Here is an 18,992-nt window from a genome sequence, read left to right as displayed (position 1 = left end):
TACCCAGTACCGGTGGATTGCGGAAAGTCCAATCACACCATAATGGGAGTGGTCGTAAGAATCCCGGTGATGGGAACCTCGACACGACCAGCTCCTCTGTACCGAGTGGAGAACGTGGGAGTTGTTCGTGGGGGGGTGCATATTCGCTACGGGAAGGTCCCGCCCTATGTCATAGTGAGGGAGCAAGCTGTGACAGGCATTGACCTTTTGGGTTGTCGGAGCCGGGGAGCACAGGTAATCCTGTGTCCCCAGCACATGGGCGCTGAGGCTAGGCCTCAGTGTGGGTTCAGGACTGTTGGGGCACAGCCTATATACTGCACCATGGAGGTGATGGCAGCAGACCATGTCCCTCCACAGGTGGCGTATATAGGCAGTGGGACGTACTGTGTCACCACAAGTGCCCAGCGGTATCAGCACGGATCACAGCTGTGGTGCCCGATACCGCATAGCAGCTTCTGTTTTAAACCCAGGTTAGAAGTCCATGTGGCACAGCAGCGAATATTACCCATCCCAGAACCTTCTTCGGTTCACCTCTCGGTACGAGAAAATGTAACTGACTTATCTAACTAATGTGGCCCATTTTGGGTATGATATTCCCCCAGTGAATGAAAAATTAAAAGAGTTGCTGGTGGCGGTCGAGTTGTCGCACAAACACTTCTTCTCCCTGGAACAAAAGACACTGGATATCGCCAGGGAGATCGAAGAGATCAAGTCTCCACGTTGGTGGGACCTGGAGTCCTGGATCATAGTTCCAGCATGGGTCCGCATCGTGTCCCATGATCTGATCATCTGCCAGATGATAATTGTGGTGTATTTGCTATGCATTAATTGCAAATTTAAAAGGCGGAGGAGGATGGCCAAATTACAACAGCTGGTAAATCGAGCCGCCCGACGTCGCTGTAACGACACCTCGTTACTGTAAAATGTCTGTACTCTATTACAATGGTTTTCGTACATATGTTGTGATCCCTGCATTTTCAGGGAATGGTCGTGATGGTACTGTATGGTTTGTGGGATTGATTTAAAGTAAAAGGTTTATAGTGTAAGTTAATGTGCTTCGAGGGCCTAGTTTAGCAATTAAGGGGTCTTTCGGGGTACATAATTTCACCGTCTCGCCAGGAGTGTTTACAGCTCTTGAGGCTGGAGGGGTTTCCCACTAACTTTGTCAATCGATACGGTCCATGCAAGCCTGGACGTATCGTAGGGGCATGTAAGTTATTGGGGCAAATCCTCCAAAATTATAGAAGAAATCGGGGATGATGACCATGGACATTTTTAAAACAGACTTTCTGGCTGCAAAGGAAAACCCCCCAATCCACAAAGGAAGAACCAATTTCAAACCTGTCTGTGGGCCTGGGCATTACACGACTATGCGAATGGTGTGAACAGGAAAGGCTGAGACGGAGATAAAGAGATTATCTTGGAAACACAAAGGAAGGAACCGAGCCTCAGCAGACGGGCGTGAACAGCCCAACAGCAAGACAATCACCATCGTGAATGACCCATCCATCGGGACAATGGGAGCCCATCTAGGCGATGGGATAACGATCAGGCTGAGGTATCATGACATCAGCAAACCCATTATCATCGGAAGCCTATTGTTCACGCCAGGTCGAAACTGGGTATCATCGAAAGACCCTTTTGTCCAGAGGACCACCTGGGGGGTTTCAAGGGAGAAACTCAGGTATAAAAAGCAGGAGTCAAACCAGAACTCGTTCTCTTTTCTGCTCTGCTAGACAGCTCCAGACCCTGCATCAATCTAGCTGTAAGTACCCCAGTGACCTGGTGAAGTTCCCGAAATAGGATAGAGGTTGAGTGAGGAAGGGGAAAGGGGGTGTACTTGTAAGTAAAATTGTGTAAAGTAAGTTTTATGACGTGCCCGATAATTTTTCTTCCATAGTCTTCGTTTAAAGCATAAGTCTAGCCACGTATTATGTAGTGTTGGTGAGATTCGATTTCTCATTGTTTAATAAAGCCTGGCTCAAGTCAACCTTTTATCATATCCCACCATAATTCCGACGTCGAAAACCCAGGGGAACCCTTTTTTTTGTATTCTCTCTTGGGAACCGCTCGACTGGAGTGGTGGCCATTTGACCCACTGACAAGGGACAGAATCACTCGGGCAGTTGGGCCTGAAGTGGAGTAAAGGGAACCAAAACCCCTACAGAATGGCGACCATGGCAGGACCTCAGTGGTTTGGGATATGTGATTTGCCAGAGGGGGTGAGAGAACGTAGCAAGATGGAGGAGAGAATCTCCTCTTATCTGTTTAAAAAGATCAATCTCACCAAACAATGGGTGATAGCATTGTTGACAGCACAGCAGCCTGCAGCAGCTGCAGCAGAATGGATGGAAAGCAAAGGGTACAATAAAGGGCAGGATAATGCAGTTTGGCTAGCGTGCCTATCACAGCAGGTATCCAAAATGGAGTGACAGGAAGAGAGTCTACTAGCACAACTGAGAAAAGCTAGGGCCAGCGCTGAGGAATGCGCTAGAGAAGGGGAAGGGCTATATGAGGAACTCAGTGAAGCCAGGCAGTGTATCTTGCAGGCTAGGGAGTCCCACAGAAATGCCCAGGAATTCCTCCAATGCCAGGTGGTAGAGGCAAAGGAGAGGGAACGGAATGCCCAGGAACGCCTGGCTCAGAATACACAGAGGTACAGGGAGCTGGAGGGAAAGTTCCAAGATATCGAAGCAGCATACAGGGTGGCCCATAGCGAGCTAGGGAATTGTGATCACGGGCCTTGCCGGGCAAGGATAGCGCAGCTGGAGGAGACTCTGTCCAAGACTAGGGGACGAGTTCACCTGGTAGGACCAGGAGGGTCTCCCGGGGGCAGAGGGCTTCCCTCAGCAGATGATTCCCCACGGGCAAAGGGGAATAGACCGCCTCCTGAGGCGCCGGGAATAGGTCCGGGTCGGCAGGTGGGGTTCGGGTTGTCCGGGGAGGGACTGGCCCAAGGAGGGGCGGGAGAGCACCCTCAGTTAGCGGCTTCCGCGCCATGTGTAGCACACCACGAGGTGGTGGGGTTACCGATCATGGTGGGAGAGCCGGGGGTAAAGGGACAACAGCCCCGAGTAGGGCAGATGTGCCCGGTACGGCAAAGGAAATATGGTCCCCCGGTAGGGCAGGCAGATAGGGGGCCCATAGAGAGTGATATCATCATTCCCCATGGGGCACACGTGCTGAGGGGGATGGTGGCTCATGTTCCCAGGTTAACCAGGGCAGGAGACCCGTCATTGCATTTTATGGAGATGCAGCAGGCAGCCGACATAAACGACTACGATGAGGTAGAATGGGTAAAGCTACTACTGATGACCCTGGATTCCTACCTATGCAAGGCAGTGACCTCCAGGGAAGGGGGAAGACCTGAAACATGGGTAGCGGCACAGACGGTGGTTCTGGAGGCCATGGGGTTGAATCAGGGTAGTCCTTTCCCCAGCGTGGGTGAGACGAAGCAGCAGGTAGCTGAGTCCCCAGACATGTTCGCAGACAGGCTGTGGGCAGTGTATGAGGGAGCGTGTGGGACGCCTTTAGATAGGCGGAATTTAGATGAGAGAACAGCCCACTGGCTGAAGAGTCTGGTAGCGAATTGCCTCCCGCGAGTTAGGGCAAAGGCCGAGCACTGGTTCGACCCAGCGGACCCAAACCTTAACGAGGCGGAGGTGATCAGGAAGCTCACCCTTGCGTATCGCAATGGGGAGAGAAGTGAGGAGAAGCCCTTTAAGGGCAAGGTGCATGAAATAGTACGGCACCCCCCAAAAGGAGGGAGTGGAAACAGGAAGGCAGCCAGTCCTCTTCCGAGATGAGGCCGGTGTGCTACGGGTGTGGGAAGCCCGGGCACTACAAGAGGGAGTGCAGAAACCCAAGTAGAGCAGTGGGGGATAGGACCCCGGTAACAGCAGACCCAGCCCCGGAGGAGGGAGTGGCAATGCCGGGAACAATAGATGTAAAGGATCTATTGGCCTATTTGCAGTCCAAGGCGGGAGGGTCCGGACAGGTAGCCATGGCAACAGGCCAGGGCGCGCCCGTATCTGCACCACCGGCACCTTTATGACTGCCAACGAAACAGCCCACATTCCTAAGCCCATTAGAGTATGGCCCATGTGGAAGACCCTGGGTCAAGATGGAGGTCCAGGATGCGGTCGGGAGTTACCTGCTGGACACAGGTGCTTCCAGTACCATTGTCCACACGGACAATCCCTGTACATCCCCTCTATCTAATGGGGCGCTCTATAGTCTTGTCGGTTTTACGGGAAACGAGAAGACGGGGTTTTCTCTGTTCCCTTGTCCATTCGATTAGGAGCACTCCAGGCACAGTGGAAGTGCATCCCGATGAGTTGGGAGCAGGAAAGGGGTTACTAGGCGCCGACTTTATTGTGGCCCACCAGGTCCTGGTGGACCTGAGGAACCAATGTTTGTGGGGCATAGCAGGAGAAGGGGCTGAGGGAGAGAAGGAGATAATGGTCATCGAGAGGGCAACAGAGAGAGGGGCTCTGTGTGTTGTGAAGCCCAGAGAGGGGTACGATGTAGAGGCACTAGTGAGGCAGACCCCGACAGAGTATCGAGGCCATGTTAAGTGAAATTTGGCCGCATTCGCTACTCACAAGCACGACTGTAGGAGGGTCACAGGAACAGAGGTCAGGATGGATGGGGATCCCATGTCCCGACCGCAGAAACAGTATAGTTTTTCCCGAGAGGAGGAGGCTGACTTAGAAGTCGCCCTGAGTTCACTGGTTAAGCAAGGCGTTTTGAGGCCCATAGCCACCCACGTGAACTCACCGCTCTGGCCCGTACGGAAGCCAGACAATTCCTGGAGGGCCACAGTAGATTATAGGGTCCTGAATAAGAACATTCTGCCTTGCGCACCAACTGTGGCAGCTGTAGCAGACCTATTAGCAGAAATTCCAGCGTCTGCATCTGTATTTACGGTGCTCGACATCTCGAACGGTTTATGGTCTATCCCGGTCAGGAAGGAAGACCAGTACAAGTTTGCTTTCACATTCAAGGGGCAGCAGTACACGTGGAACTGTCTTCCCCAAGGGTTCCACAATAGCCCCGGCATTTACCACCAATGTATGGCGGAATGTTTAAAGGAATTTAGTGAGCCCCACAAGATCGTCCAGTATGTGGACGATATTTTGCTATTCACGGACACCAGTGAGGAACATGGGTCCCTAGTAAATGAACTGCTGGAGCTGCTCTGTAAGAGCGGTTTAAAAGTAAATCCCAAGATGGCACAGATAGGGTTACAAGAGGTAAAGTTCTTGGGACTGACCCTTAGGGCCGGAGAAAGGGGTATCGATACAGCAAGAAGGCAGGCCGTGCAGGAACTCCCAGTCCCAATGGACATGGGGGAGGATACGGTCATTTCTGGGAGTCACGGGCTACTGCCGAGACTTTATAGAGGACTATGCCGCGACCGCAACACCTCTGCACGGGCTGCTACGCAAAGGGGTAGAGTGGTAGTGGGATGAGCAGTGCGAGTCGGCATTCGTCCATTTGAAGCGGGACCTGCAAAAGGCCCCAGCTCTGGGAGCCATTGACTACAGTGAGGAATTTGTCCTGGAGGTAGCCGCAAGCAGCGATGGCCTGAGCGCAGTGCTTCTCCAGGAACGACACAGCAAGTTAAGGCCAGTGGTGTATTCCTCCAGAGTCCTCACAGAGGTAGAAAGGTCCTATTCAAACTGTGAGCGGCACCTGCTAGCCACATACTGGGCAGTGAAGAGGGTACAGGTCTTCATAAGAATGTCCCCCATAACCCTCCTGATCCACCATACCCCAACCCAGATGCTGCTGGATGGTCGGATTAAGGATGGGACCGTTAGCAGTGCGAGGATCACTCGCTGGACCCTTCTCCTTTCCCAAATGGCCTTACGGATTGAGAGGCTATGCGAGCCCAAGCTCGCAGCCAATTTGGTGTATCCAGGGGAGCCACACCATTGCTCGGTGGAAGGGGTATGGGAGGTGGACTTTGGGCTTAGAGCAAGGTTACATCCCACGGGTAGGGAAATATACGTGGACGGGTCCAGTTTTGTGTCATAAGGCTCATGGGCTGTGGGATCTGGGACCCCGAGGCGGAGATAACCCTAGCCCTTAAACTCCCACATACGTTAAGCGCCCAGCAGGCCGAGCTGGCGGCGGTAATGTATGTGGTGACCCACCCCGAGCGTTTCCCCACTCCATACACCATATGTTCGGACAGCATGTTCACATGCAATTCCTGCACGGAATATCTGGCCATCTGGTCCCGAAGAGGGTACACCTCATCGGACGGGAAGCCCCTGACCACTAAACCCCTATTAGAGAGGACTGTAGCAGCCGTAGGGAAGGGCGGGGATAGATATATCCATAAGGTGAAGGCCCATTCCAAAACGGAGCCACGGGGCGAGGGAATCAGAGGGCGGATCGCTTGGCCAGGGAAGGAGCCAGGAGTGGGAAAGCATGGGACCCCTATGTGGAAGGACAGGTAGCTGCAGCCAGGGAGCAGCCTCGTGAAAAGGAGAGTGCAGGAGTGGTTTTGGCCCCGGACCTGACCATGGTCCAGGCACAAGACCCCATTTTAAAGGCTGCCTCAGCAGCCATTTGCAGGCAGGAGAAGATAGAGGGACCGTATGGGGGTAAAGACATGTCAGTAAAGGAAGGCATGTTATTCAAGGGAGATAAGTGGGTAGTGCCTTCCCTGTACAGAAGGGAATTTTAAAAACTAGCCCATGAGGGTCCAGGGGGAGGTCACCCCGGGCCAGAGACCACATGGCAGTGAGTAGAGATGGCAGAATGGTGGCCAGGGCTCAGGGAAGATGTTCGCGACTTTTGCGCAAGCTGTCTAGTTTGCGCAGCAAACAACCCAGATCCCCAGAAAAGGAAGGTTTCTATGGGACACATAAGGAGGGTGGAGGGGCCATGGCAGTCGTTTCAAATCGACTACATCGGACCCCTTCCAACCGCTCAAGGGGGTTACAAGTACTGCTTAGTCCTTGTGGATGTGTTCTCAAAATGGGTAGAGGCCTTCCCTTGCAGAGCAGCCACCGCTATGGGTACGGCAAAAATCCTGGTTAGGGAGGTGTTCACCAGGTGGGGACTCCCACAGTTCCTGGAGTCAGATCAGGGGAGCCATTTCACGGGGCGAGTCATGCAGTCCACCCTTAGAATACTGGGCATCAAGGCCAAGTGGCATGTGGCCTACCACCCCCAGTCCTCGGGTCCGGTAGAGCGGTTGAACCGGACAATAAAGGAAAGGATAAGGAAGGAAACAGGGGACTCACCCAACCGGTGGGTGGAGGTTTTACCCCTGGTCCTTATGGGGATTCGGGCCAGCCAGTCCAGGAGTACGGGGTACTCTCCCCATGAGCTTATGACGGGCCGGGTCATGAGAACGCCCATGCACATTATGGTCCCAGCCCTAACAGAGGGACAGCTCAGGGAAGTGAACCAGGACAAGTTTGCCAAGAGGCTATTTGAACAACTTAGGCAGGTTCACTGGCAGGCAGCCAGAAACATGGGGGCCCAGCACCAAAGAAACAAGCTACTGCTGGAGCCTCGCAGGCATTGCGAGTGGGCAGTGGGGGACCAGGTAATGGTCAGGAGATATGCTAGGGTAGGGGTGTTTGAACCATTGTATGCTGACCCATACAACATAGTGGACAAGGCCAGTCCCATGGTGTATGCCATTCAGCTTCCCCGTAGAGTCAAATGGTTCCACATCAACCAGTGTAAATTGTTCGACCCCACAAGGGCAGGGAAAAGTAAGAAAGGGGTACATGTCTGGGAACAGGATCAAGAACAGACCCAGGTTGATGTGGAAATGGTAGGGGAGCCAGGCGAGCCCACAGGTAGTCAGCCTGAAGTAGCCGGCTGTGTTCCAGGGCAAGGACTGGAAGCAGTAGGGAAGGATGCTGACTCCAGCCCTCCGCAGGCAGGTACCGTAGACTGCCTAAGAGAGGCAGAATTAGCAGAAGCAGAGGAGATGGAGGTATCACCTGTGGTGTGGAAACCCCCGGTCAGACGTAGGAGTAACAGGGTCACTAAACCCCCAGTAAGGTGGTCCCCATCCCTAATTAAACCTAGGGCTAGGGCCGGCCACAGGAGGGCCGGGAAGGAGAGTGGCCGAAACAGGGCACTTCGGAGCGCGGCTGGAGGGAGCCCAGTCTCCACAGGGAACGTAGGGGTATCTCGAAACCCCGTAGTGCAAAGGGAGGTGAGGGGCAGTCAGGCCCCTCGACAGGAGGAGTTCTGGCCTGCACGGGTGGGCCCACCAGAGGGGTGGCCCCAGCGTGACGGGGACCAGTTATGAGTTGGCCACCCGGACACGGGTGGCGTTGTATATAGCATTGGTTTGTGTGTGAGTAGATGTAGTTAGCATTTGGTAATTAGATATAGGGTTTTGTATAGATACAGGGGAGTACAGGGACGGACAGTACAGGAACGTCGGCTGCATCGAAGGGATGGGCTGTGGAAAAGTAGACCACAACAGCCAAAGACAAAACCCTGAATGCCATTATTAGGTGGATAGCTTTGTGGAGGCAAGGAGGTGTTTTGCTTTGTTTTCCAGATGGGTAGCCCCGCCGTATGGATGATGGCAACGATGTGCCTCCGGATGTGCGTGGCGCGTCGCGGGGACACGGAGGAGTCCATCGTATTTGACTGAAGTGCGGTTACCCGCATGGTGCCCCCGCGAGACGGAATTATTATATCAGGCCATGTTAAAAGACATGTTCCAGAAATTCCACAACCTGGATTTGGGGGACATAGACATAGAAGAGATGTACCACGGGGGAGGGGATTTCACTATGTGGTCCGGTAAGCAAAGACGAGGGGTGGTTAACGACGGGTTTACAGCATTTAACATGGGGCCGTCCATTATTAATAGCATGGACAACGTAGAACTGGCCTTGCAGATCAATCAGTTGAAGGGCCAGTTACGAAAGGTTCTGGGGGAGGAATATGCGGTGGTAGGATCGGGGCTGCATGAAGAGGTGGCAATGACTCTACATCTAAATGATATCATAGCACAATTGGAGACATGCAAAAACGATAAACGCTTTGATTAAAGAGGACCGGAATGCGTCCGATCAGGCTGCACAGAATGAGGTGTGTGGGCTGTATGGTGCGTGGTTGTTGGGGGAGGGGAGGAGCAACCTGGAAGACCTGAGGCTAGGTCGGGTCCCCTCCTGGATAAGCAACCAGACCTAGCAGCGCTACACCCTTATAACAGCACTTTGAGTCCTTGTCAGCTTTGTGTGGCCTCCGAGGCCTACCCGGTACCGGTGGATTGCGGAAAATCCAATCACACCATAATGGGAGTGGTCATAAGAATCCAGGTGATGGGAACCTCGGCACGACCAGCTCCTCTGTACCGAGTGGAGAACGTGGGAGTTGTTCGTGGGGGGGTGCATATTCGCTACGGGAAGGTCCCGCCCTATGTCATAGTGAGGGAGCAAGCTGTGACAGGCATTGACCTTTTGGGTTGTCGGAGCCGGGGAGCACAGGTAATCCTGTGTCCCCAGCACATGGGCGCTGAGGCTAGGCCTCAGTGTGGTTTCAGGGCTGTTGGGGCACAGCCTATAAACTGTACCATGGAGGCGATGGCGGCAGACCATGTCCCTCCACAGGTGGCGTATATAGGCAGTGGGACGTACTGTGTCACCACAAGTGCCCAGCGGTATCAGCACGGCTCACAGCTGTGGTGCCCGATACCGCACAGCAGCTTCTGTTTTAAACCCAGGTCAGAAGTCCATGTGGCACAGCAGCGAATATTACCCATCCCAGAACCTTCTTCGGTTCACCTCTCGGTACGAGAAAATGTAACTGACTTATCTAACTAATGTGGCCCATTTCGGGTATGATATTCCCCCAGTGAGTGAAAAATTAAAAGAGTTGCTGGTGGCGGTCGAGTTGTCGCACAAACACTTCTTCTCCCTGAAACAAAAGACACTGGATATCGCCAGGGAGATCGAAGAGATCAAGTCTCCACGTTGGTGGGACCTGGAGTCCTGGATCATAGTTCCAGCATAGGTCCGCATCGTGTCCCATGATCTGATCATCTGCCAGATGATAATTGTGGTGTATTTGCTATGCATTAATTGCAAATTTAAAAGGCGGAGGAGGATGGCCAAATTACAACAGCTGGTAAATCGAGCCGCCCAACGTCGCTGTAACGACACCTCGTTACTGTAAAATGTCTGTACTCTATTGCAATGGTTTTCATACATATGTTGTGATCCCTGCATTTTCAGGGAATGGTCGTGATGGTGCTGTATGGTTTGTGGGATTGATTTAAAGTAAAAGGTGTATAGTGTAAGTTAATGTGCTTCGAGGGCCTAGTTTAGCAATTAAGGGGTCTTTCGGGGTACATAATTTTACCATCTCGCCAGGAGTGTTTACAGCTCTTGAGGCTTGAGGAGTTGCCCACTAACTTTGTCAATCGATACGGTCCATGCAAGCCTGGACGTATCGTAGGGGCTTGTAAGTTATTGGGGCAAATCCTCCAAAATTATAGAAGAACTCGGGGATGATGACCATGGACATTTTTAAAACAGACTTTCTGGCTGCAAAGGAAAACCCCCCAATCCACAAAGGAAGAACCAATTTCAAACCTGTCTGTGGGCCTGGGCATTACACGACTATGCGAATGGTGTGAACAGGAAAGGCTGAGACAGAGATAACGAGATTATCTTGGGAACACAAAGGAAGGAACCGAGCCTCAGCAGACGGGCGTGAACAGCCCAACAGCAAGACAATCACCATCATGGATGACCCATCCATCGGGACAATGGGAGCCCATCTAGGCGATGGGATAACAATCAGGCTGAGGTATCATGACATCAGCAAACCCATTATCATCGGAAGCCTATTGTTCACGCCAGATCGAAACTGGGTATCATCGAAAGACCCTTTTGTCCAGAGGACCACCTGGGGGTTTCAAGGGAGAAACTCAGGTATAAAAAGCTGGAGTCAAACCAGAACTCGTTCTCTTTTCTGCTCTGCTAGACAGCTCCGGACCCTGCATCAATCTAGCTGTAAGTACCCCAGTGACCTGGTGAAGTTCCCGAAATAGGATAGAGGTTGAGTGAGGAAGGGGAAAGGGGATGTACTTGTAAATAAAATTGTGTAAAGTAAGTTTTACGACGTGCCCGATAATTTTCCTTCCATAGGCTTAGTTTAAAGCATAAGTTTAGCCACGTATTATGTAGTGTTGGTGAGATTCGATTTCTCATTGTTTAATAAAGCCTGTAAATTTTAGACTTGCTTTGAGTCCGTCTTGGTTTCTGTTTTTTTTCATCAGCACGCTCTGGTCAAGTCAACCTTTTATCACATCCCACCATAATTCCGAGGTCGAGAACCCAGGGGAATCCCTTTTGTTGTATTCTCTCTCTTGGGAACCGCTCGAGTGGAGTGGTGGCCGATTGACCCACCGACAAGGGAGAGAATCACTCGGGCAGTTGGGCCCGAAGTGGAGTAAACGGAACCAAAACCCCTACAACTGTATGAAATAAATCAAGGGTGGAAATCTGGGGGAGGCCAGGGGCCCAACGCCCCCCCCCCCCCCCCCCACCCCTGTTTTGAGAAGTGGCCAGGGGACCCATGATTCCCCCCCCCCCCCCCCCATTTTTCGTAATCCGGATTTTAAAACTCGGTGAAAACTCCACTTTCCGAGAGACAGTGGGGGGTGGGACTGATGATCGAGGGTGCCGATTGGACGAGAAAGACATCGGTCAGCAGGCAATGGGGGGGTGGACCATGATAATTCAGCACGATGATTGGAGGAGGGAGGTTTTGGTCAGAACCAGAAGTAGGGGGGTGTGACTGAGGATAGTGCGCTGTGATTGGAGGAGGGAGACGTGCGTGGAGCAAAGATCATAAAGCAGAGCTTGAATTGCATGCCCATGTCATAGGTCACAAGCAAAAAACACTCTTGGCAGCCCTGGACACAGGCCTGCAACTCATCCGCAGCCAGGATCGAACCCGGGTCTCCAACGCCGCAATCGCTGCCGAACCGCCACTGGACCATCCTCGTCCCCACCCGAGTGCTCCCCCCCCCCACCCCCCATGCCCGGGGGTGGCCAGAGACATTGGGAGTCAGGTGGGAGCGGTGCCCCCAAGCCCACAGCCAGCGCAGAAAAGCAGCGCTAAATCCAGTTCAACTCTGCCTGTCCCACCAGGTTAACCTACAGCCCTGCCTGAACTTATGGGAACGATGGCCCAGGTTTACTAACCTACAGCTCCATGGCTCTGGACTGGTGTCCCATCAATCCAGGCAGGGCTGTACTTTAACCCTGCGAGACAGGCAGAGTTGAGCTGGATTTAGCGCTGCTTCTCTGCGTTGGCTGTGGGCCTGGGGCCACCGCTCCCGTCTGACGTTAGGATTATTTAAAACTCCAAACATTAAGATAGACGCAAAGTGCTGCAGTAACTCAGATGGTCAGGCAACCTCTCTGGAGTTAAAGGATGGGTGATGTTTCGGGTCGGGACCCTTGTTCGAACAGGAGGAAACTTAAATGATCAGAGGGAGAATGGGCAAACTCCACACAGATGGCACCCAAAGTCTGGATTGAACCCCGGTCTCTGGTGCTGTGAGTGGTTGAAGTCTGAAGAAGGTCCCGACCAGAAAAGTCACCCATGATATTTCTCCGTACGATTCCACGACACTGGTGGCAAACTAACTTTACAGAAACAGAATGGTATGCATATAATGATGTACAATTCAACTTTATAAAAGCTGTTCTCGATTGTTAGTAATCACATTCAATTTTACAGGTAATTTCTTTCAGCGATCCACAAGACAACAACACACCTGTTCACAACTAAACCAAACAGGTGATGAGTGCTACTGAAAATTATACCAACAATGATGGTTTCTTCATTGGTTTGTTAGCTTTCTTTTATATGTTCCATTTATAACACTTGCCATTACATTTTAACTCTTGAAATGAAATAGCCACCTGGAGTCAATCACGATCAATACAATTTGCTACATTTCAGAAGGAAATCCACCTTAAGAAAAAGCTTCAATGCTTTTATCACAAAGCACCTACGTCTTGACTAGTGGGAGCTGAAGACACGATGGGAAATTAAAGGGCCTGTCCCACTTACGCGATTTTTTCTGGCGATTGCCGGCTGAAGCCTCCGAAGCCTCACGTGTATGTGTGTGTGAGTGTGCGCATGCGCGCGTGGCCGCCAATAAATTGTGTCCTCCCGGTCCCCCCCATGTTTTGATAGTGATTTCCATGCCTGGAATAAATTAATAACCATAATACTTGTACAAAAACCCACAAAGACAATCCATAGAAGTTCATGTTTTATGAGGTTAGCGTTGTGTAGTGTTCACCAGCCTTACAGCTGTTGGGAAGAAACTTGAACCTGGAGGTCATGGTGTTCAGGCTTATGTACCTTCTTTCCCATGATGGGAATGAAATGAGACCATTGCTAGAGTGGTGTGAGTCATTGATAATATTAGCTGCTGTTTTGAGGCAAAGCTTCCTCTAGATCCCTTGGATGGTGGCATGGGCAATGTCTACCACTCTGCAATCTCCTTTTTATCTGGATGTTTGAGTTTCCATGATGCAACCATTCAGTGGGGTTTTTATCCTAGACCCATAGAAGTTCAATAGACTATTCATCAACATGAAAAAACCTTCTCCATATTTTAAGGAAGTAGAGGTATTAATGGGTGTGATTGCATCAAAGTGCCAGGCCCAGGACATATCTTCAGAGATATGCACACCCAGGAATTGAAGCTGTTACTCTTACAGCATCTGCAGCTATATAACCTAATATTTCAACTTCGTTAGGACACACAAAGTGAAGCAAAGAAAACCTTCTAATGTCACGTGACAAACTTCTCTCTTAGCTACCAGCTAAACTGAAAACAGTAGAGAAATAGAAAAGGGGAGTAATAGATTGGATAGTTTAGTTTAGAGTTCAGTTTAGAGATAGAGCGTGGAAACAGGCCCTTCGGCCCACCGAGTCCGCACCGACCAGCGATCACCCACACACCAACACTATCGTAGACACTAGGGACAATTTACAAATTTACAGAAGCCAATTGACCTACAAACCTACACATCTTTGGAGTGTGTGAGGAAACTAGAGCACCTGGAGAAAACCCATGCGGTCACGGGGAGAACGTACAAACTCTGTACGGACAGCACCCGTACATGGATCGAGTCCGAGTCCCTGGTGCTGTAAGGCAGCAACTCTAGGGCTGCGCTACTGTGCCGCCCTTTTATAAAGTTGATGTGGATCCCCAGCATAGCTTTATTTATGTGCGCATTTTGAAAATGTACGGGTGAAGAATTTTTCGATGACTAAATCGAGACAACCTTAGACATCACGGTTCTGGAATTGTGTGATCAGACGGATCAAAAAGCATAGATACTGCAGACACTGGGAATGTGAAGTAAAAACAGATATTGCTGAAAATACTCAGCAATGCCAGCACCAAGCAAGACAAAGCTTGGAGGCCAGCACACCTACCACCTTAAACACTCATTCCCATCAGCAGAGGCCCTGAGTGGTTGCAGACTGTATCCTGTACAAATGCACAGCGGTTACTTGCCCAGGTTACCCCGACAACACGTTCCAAACCCAGGACTACAAGGAAAGGTAAGTACAGCGGTTGGGAAGAAACGCCATCAGGTGCTGGTTCCATTCCCAGAATCATGCCAGATTGATTTATTCCTGATCCAGATCCTGGAACTCTTCAGAATGTGAGAGAACCTTCATGGGGAGGACTCTGGCTGTCCAGGGAAGTATTTTGCCAGCAGCTTCTCAAGGGCAACAGGGGATGGGCAATTAATGCTGGCCAGCAAAGAAAACTTTGGGGAGAGAAACAGAGTTAAGATTTCCAGCTGTCGATCATACATCGATTCCTGCATTTTCCTAAGGTTATACGTTCTGGGAGCAGAAATAAGTTATCACGTCCATCAAGTCAACTCCGCCATTCATTCATGGCTGATCTACCTTTCCCTCTCAACCCCATTATCCTGCCTTCTCCCCATAACCCCTGACATCCTTGCTAATCAAAACCTAAGAACTTCGAAATTTAAGATCTCTGGTTGGTTGGATTAAATGGTAGAGTTGCTGCCTTACAGCGCCGGAGACCTGGGTTCGTTCCTGTCTACGGGTGCTGACTGTGCAGAGTTTACACATCCTCCCTGTGACATGCAAGGGTTTTCTCCAGGTACTCCGGTTTCCTCCCGCACTCCAAAAAAGTACAGGCTTGTAGGTTATTTGGCTTGGTATAATTGTAAAATTGTTCCTAGTGTGCAGTATAGTGTGCTGGGATCGCTGGTTGGCATAGAAACGGAGGGCCGAAGGGCATATTTCTGCGCTGTGTTTTAAAACCAAAAACTAAATTCTATACATTGTTGTGGGTGATTACCAGACTATAACATATTAACATGTACTTCATCACAGAATTACAGTTAAGTTATGTGATAGGAGTAAAAACCTATCACATTCATGGAAGTTCTTCCATATTCCTTGCTGTACATATCCCCCATGCTGTGATGATTGGTTGTCATGGTAAACTGGATCACAAGTTATCCATTCATACCTGAACCTTGCAGACCATATGAATAAAGAAAGAGAATTTCCATGGAGACGCTGATAATAGCATCACAACTTAGGGAGAAGTGAATGGGAGCTCTATTTATACGTGTGAAAAATCTTTCATTGTACTTCCAAAGAAGTTATGGCAGTGATACGAGGGCAAAGCAAAAAAAAAAAACACAAATCCACGTAAACTAATTTTCCATTGTGATATATCAAAACACTTGTGTTGCGGGAAATTCACAGATTTATATTCCCCAGAGTAGGGCAGATTACGGCATCTGTTCTTCTTATCGAGTCCACACACAAGATTAGAAGTTGTTCAGCCAGAGCTGAACACACTTCTCGGCATCTGCACAATGGTGTCTGTCTTGCGCTTCTTGTGCTTCTTGTGCGTGGTGGTGGAAAGATTGGTGGAAACAGGGCCGCGACGTGAACGCTCTTTCCTTGGCCCCGGCATCTGTTTATAAAGCCACAGAGATGGAAGGAGGCCATCTGATGACCGAGTGCTACCGAACAGTGCAATTCCTCTCTCTCTCTCCCTCTCTCTCTCCTTGTGCTCTTCCGGTTTGTGGGGTTTTTCTATTCGCACAAAAAAGGCACCCCTTACTCACCATTCTCCTGTGCTGCAAGTGCACCAAGTTTCGATCCGATCGATGGTAAACGGCAAACCTTATCGAGGTTTAAAAACTGCGCATGTGCAGATTGCTAATCGTCGCCAACACACAGATTGGTCTCCTCTCCTGTCACTCATGAAAGGGGGTCGCGGGCCGAGCCCGGAGATAAAGTCGGGGCCTGGACTGGAGCCCAGGCAGCGACCGGGCTGCGGGCTGGAGTCGTGCCCAATCCCGGGGCTGGTCAAGGTGTACCAGCGCCTCGGGGTCCGCCTGGGCCGCCACCATCCTCCTGCAGCACAACCTCAAGTATACCCTTTATATATTGCAGTATTTTGTTTTTGAAACATGCACAAGCACTTGCCACCTAACCTTCAAGCAAATGATTGATTGCTGACATGAATTATTTGGGTATCTCTAAGTTTTCCATAAAATATTGTGCCCTCTACAATATCAGGAGGGCCCAAAGTGCTTTACAGTCGATGCTTTTTGTACTCTCATTACTTTGGGCGGCACAGTGATGCAGCAGTAGAGTTGCTTCCTTACCTCGCATGCAGCGCCAGAGACCCGGGTTCGATCACGACTACGGGTGCTGTCTTTACAAAGTTCGTACATTCTCCCCGTGACCTGTGTGGGTTTTCTCCAAGATCTTCGGTTTCCTCCCACATTCCAAAGAAGTACAGGTATGTATGTTAATTGGCTTGGTATACGTGTAAATTGTCCCTAGTATGTGTAGCGTAGTGTTAATGTGTGGGGTCATTGGTCGGTGTGGACTCATTGTGCCAAAGGGCCTGTTTCCACACTGTATCTCTCAAGTAAACTAAACCTACAACATCAGAGCCACGGCAGTCAATATGCCAGGCTTCCACAAGCAACAGTGTCACCATTTAAGTGGGGATGTTAATTGTAGTAAAAGCACAGTCTAGACAAAACATTCCATCTCATTGTTCAAAATAGTGGCATGCATTCTTTAACAAATACTTGGCCTCAGGTGAGTTTATGTATTCCTAGAATCATCATCCAATCGAAAGCACGGCCAACAAAATTGCAGCACCTCACTACATATTGAGATGTTAGCCATTTTTGTGCTCAAGGTACTTGAGTTAAAGATGTAGGAATATTACAAAAGTTTGAAATGTTAAAAATCAAGCCTGTAATTTATCCCATCAGATAAAGCATAAAAATAACTTTAATTTGATACCTAATTCACTCTCATATCTTCAGTATTAAAAAACTTATGGCCATTTTCATACACGGAAATTAGCATGTGATCGAGGACAGTCAATTGGCATAAAAACGCATAGCTTTCTTAAAAATTAAGAGAACTGAATGAAAAGTTCAGTTATTATAGATTGAAGCATTCTGAAACAAATATGATACATCTTACTTGGATGACCTGAAATTATAGTATATAATTAGTTAATTACCTAATTAGGTAGCTAATCACAAAATTAACCGCTGTGACGGAAATAGTAATAAACACCCAGACTGCCTTGACAATTAAAAAATTTGATATTCTCAAGATCAGAACTTTAATATTATTGCATTGTATGCTGTAAATCCGTAACAGATTGGTAAATAATTTACAATTTCTAGCAAAAGACCAAGTCTTCATGGAGAAGATCAGCTGCTAGTTGGTACATTGGCATATCATAATCAGTAGCATCATCATAATCCTCAGACTGCAACCAATAAGCAACTCTGTACACCTTGTTTATCCGCAGCTTTTCAATTTTGGCATTATAAACTACAAGTTTTTGCTCTTCAATCCACGCATGACATGTCTTTCTGCCCACTACTTTCCCATTCAGACCGATTTTTTCCAAACGAGGTATACAAGTACAAGATGTGTCCATTTTTAAGACCCCTCTTAGACTTGGGCATGACAGAGAAATTCACTTCAAGGTGAGCTCTAGCTATGCCAGGCTGGACATTTGGATTGACAATTTTGCATTTCTTCTTCGAAGAGATCTGTTTAAAATGTAAAGAAAAAAAAACTGAACAGCATTAAGTAGAAACAAGTTATTATTTGCAGTTTTATCAAATAAAAAGTAGAAATGATTTTGTTCAACAAAATGCCGAATACAAGTTAAACGTTAAAACAAATTGGGGATTGAGGATTATCAGCCATGATCACATTGAATGGCGGTGCTGACTCGAAGGGCCAAATGGCCTACTCCTGCACCTATTGTCTATTGTCTATTGTCAAATAGTAAATACCCAGCAACAAAATAATATTCATCAGTGTCATTAAATTCATCTAAATTCAATTACTAGATCTAAACATCTATCCCATTCTTAAGAAAAGGCTAAAAATAAATTTTAGTAGCCAAAGTATCCAAATAACAAACTGATCCCATTCACACAAGAATTCACAAGTTAACATGATTTTTAAATCTCACTTTGTCATGGATTTTTATGCCAAATGGAAGGAATTGAATGTTTAATTCCCATAAATTTTACTTTGTTGGTTTATAACACTGCAGCAGGCAATGGCCGTTTTACACAGACGTGTGTTCAAAATCCACAAATATCCACTCTCCAGATAATCAAAATCATCATTTTTTGTACAATCGTGTCATAAGAACATGTAAATTATCTATATTTTATGTTGTCTATCTATGAACAATATTTTCATACTAAACATCTGACTAAAAACTATGTACTGTGGAAGTTTTTAGTCAGATATTTAGTATGAAAATATTGATCATGAATGGACAATAACACAAAATATAGATAATTTAGATATTCTTGTGACATGATTGTGCGAAAAATAATGAATTTGATTATCTTGAGAGTGGATGTTTTTGGATTATGGTACAGAGATCG

This window comes from Amblyraja radiata, chromosome 27, assembly GCF_010909765.2.
Source record: "Amblyraja radiata isolate CabotCenter1 chromosome 27, sAmbRad1.1.pri, whole genome shotgun sequence".
NCBI classification, from domain to species: Eukaryota; Metazoa; Chordata; class Chondrichthyes; order Rajiformes; family Rajidae; genus Amblyraja; species Amblyraja radiata.
Note: the sequence above shows the minus strand (reverse complement) of the source record.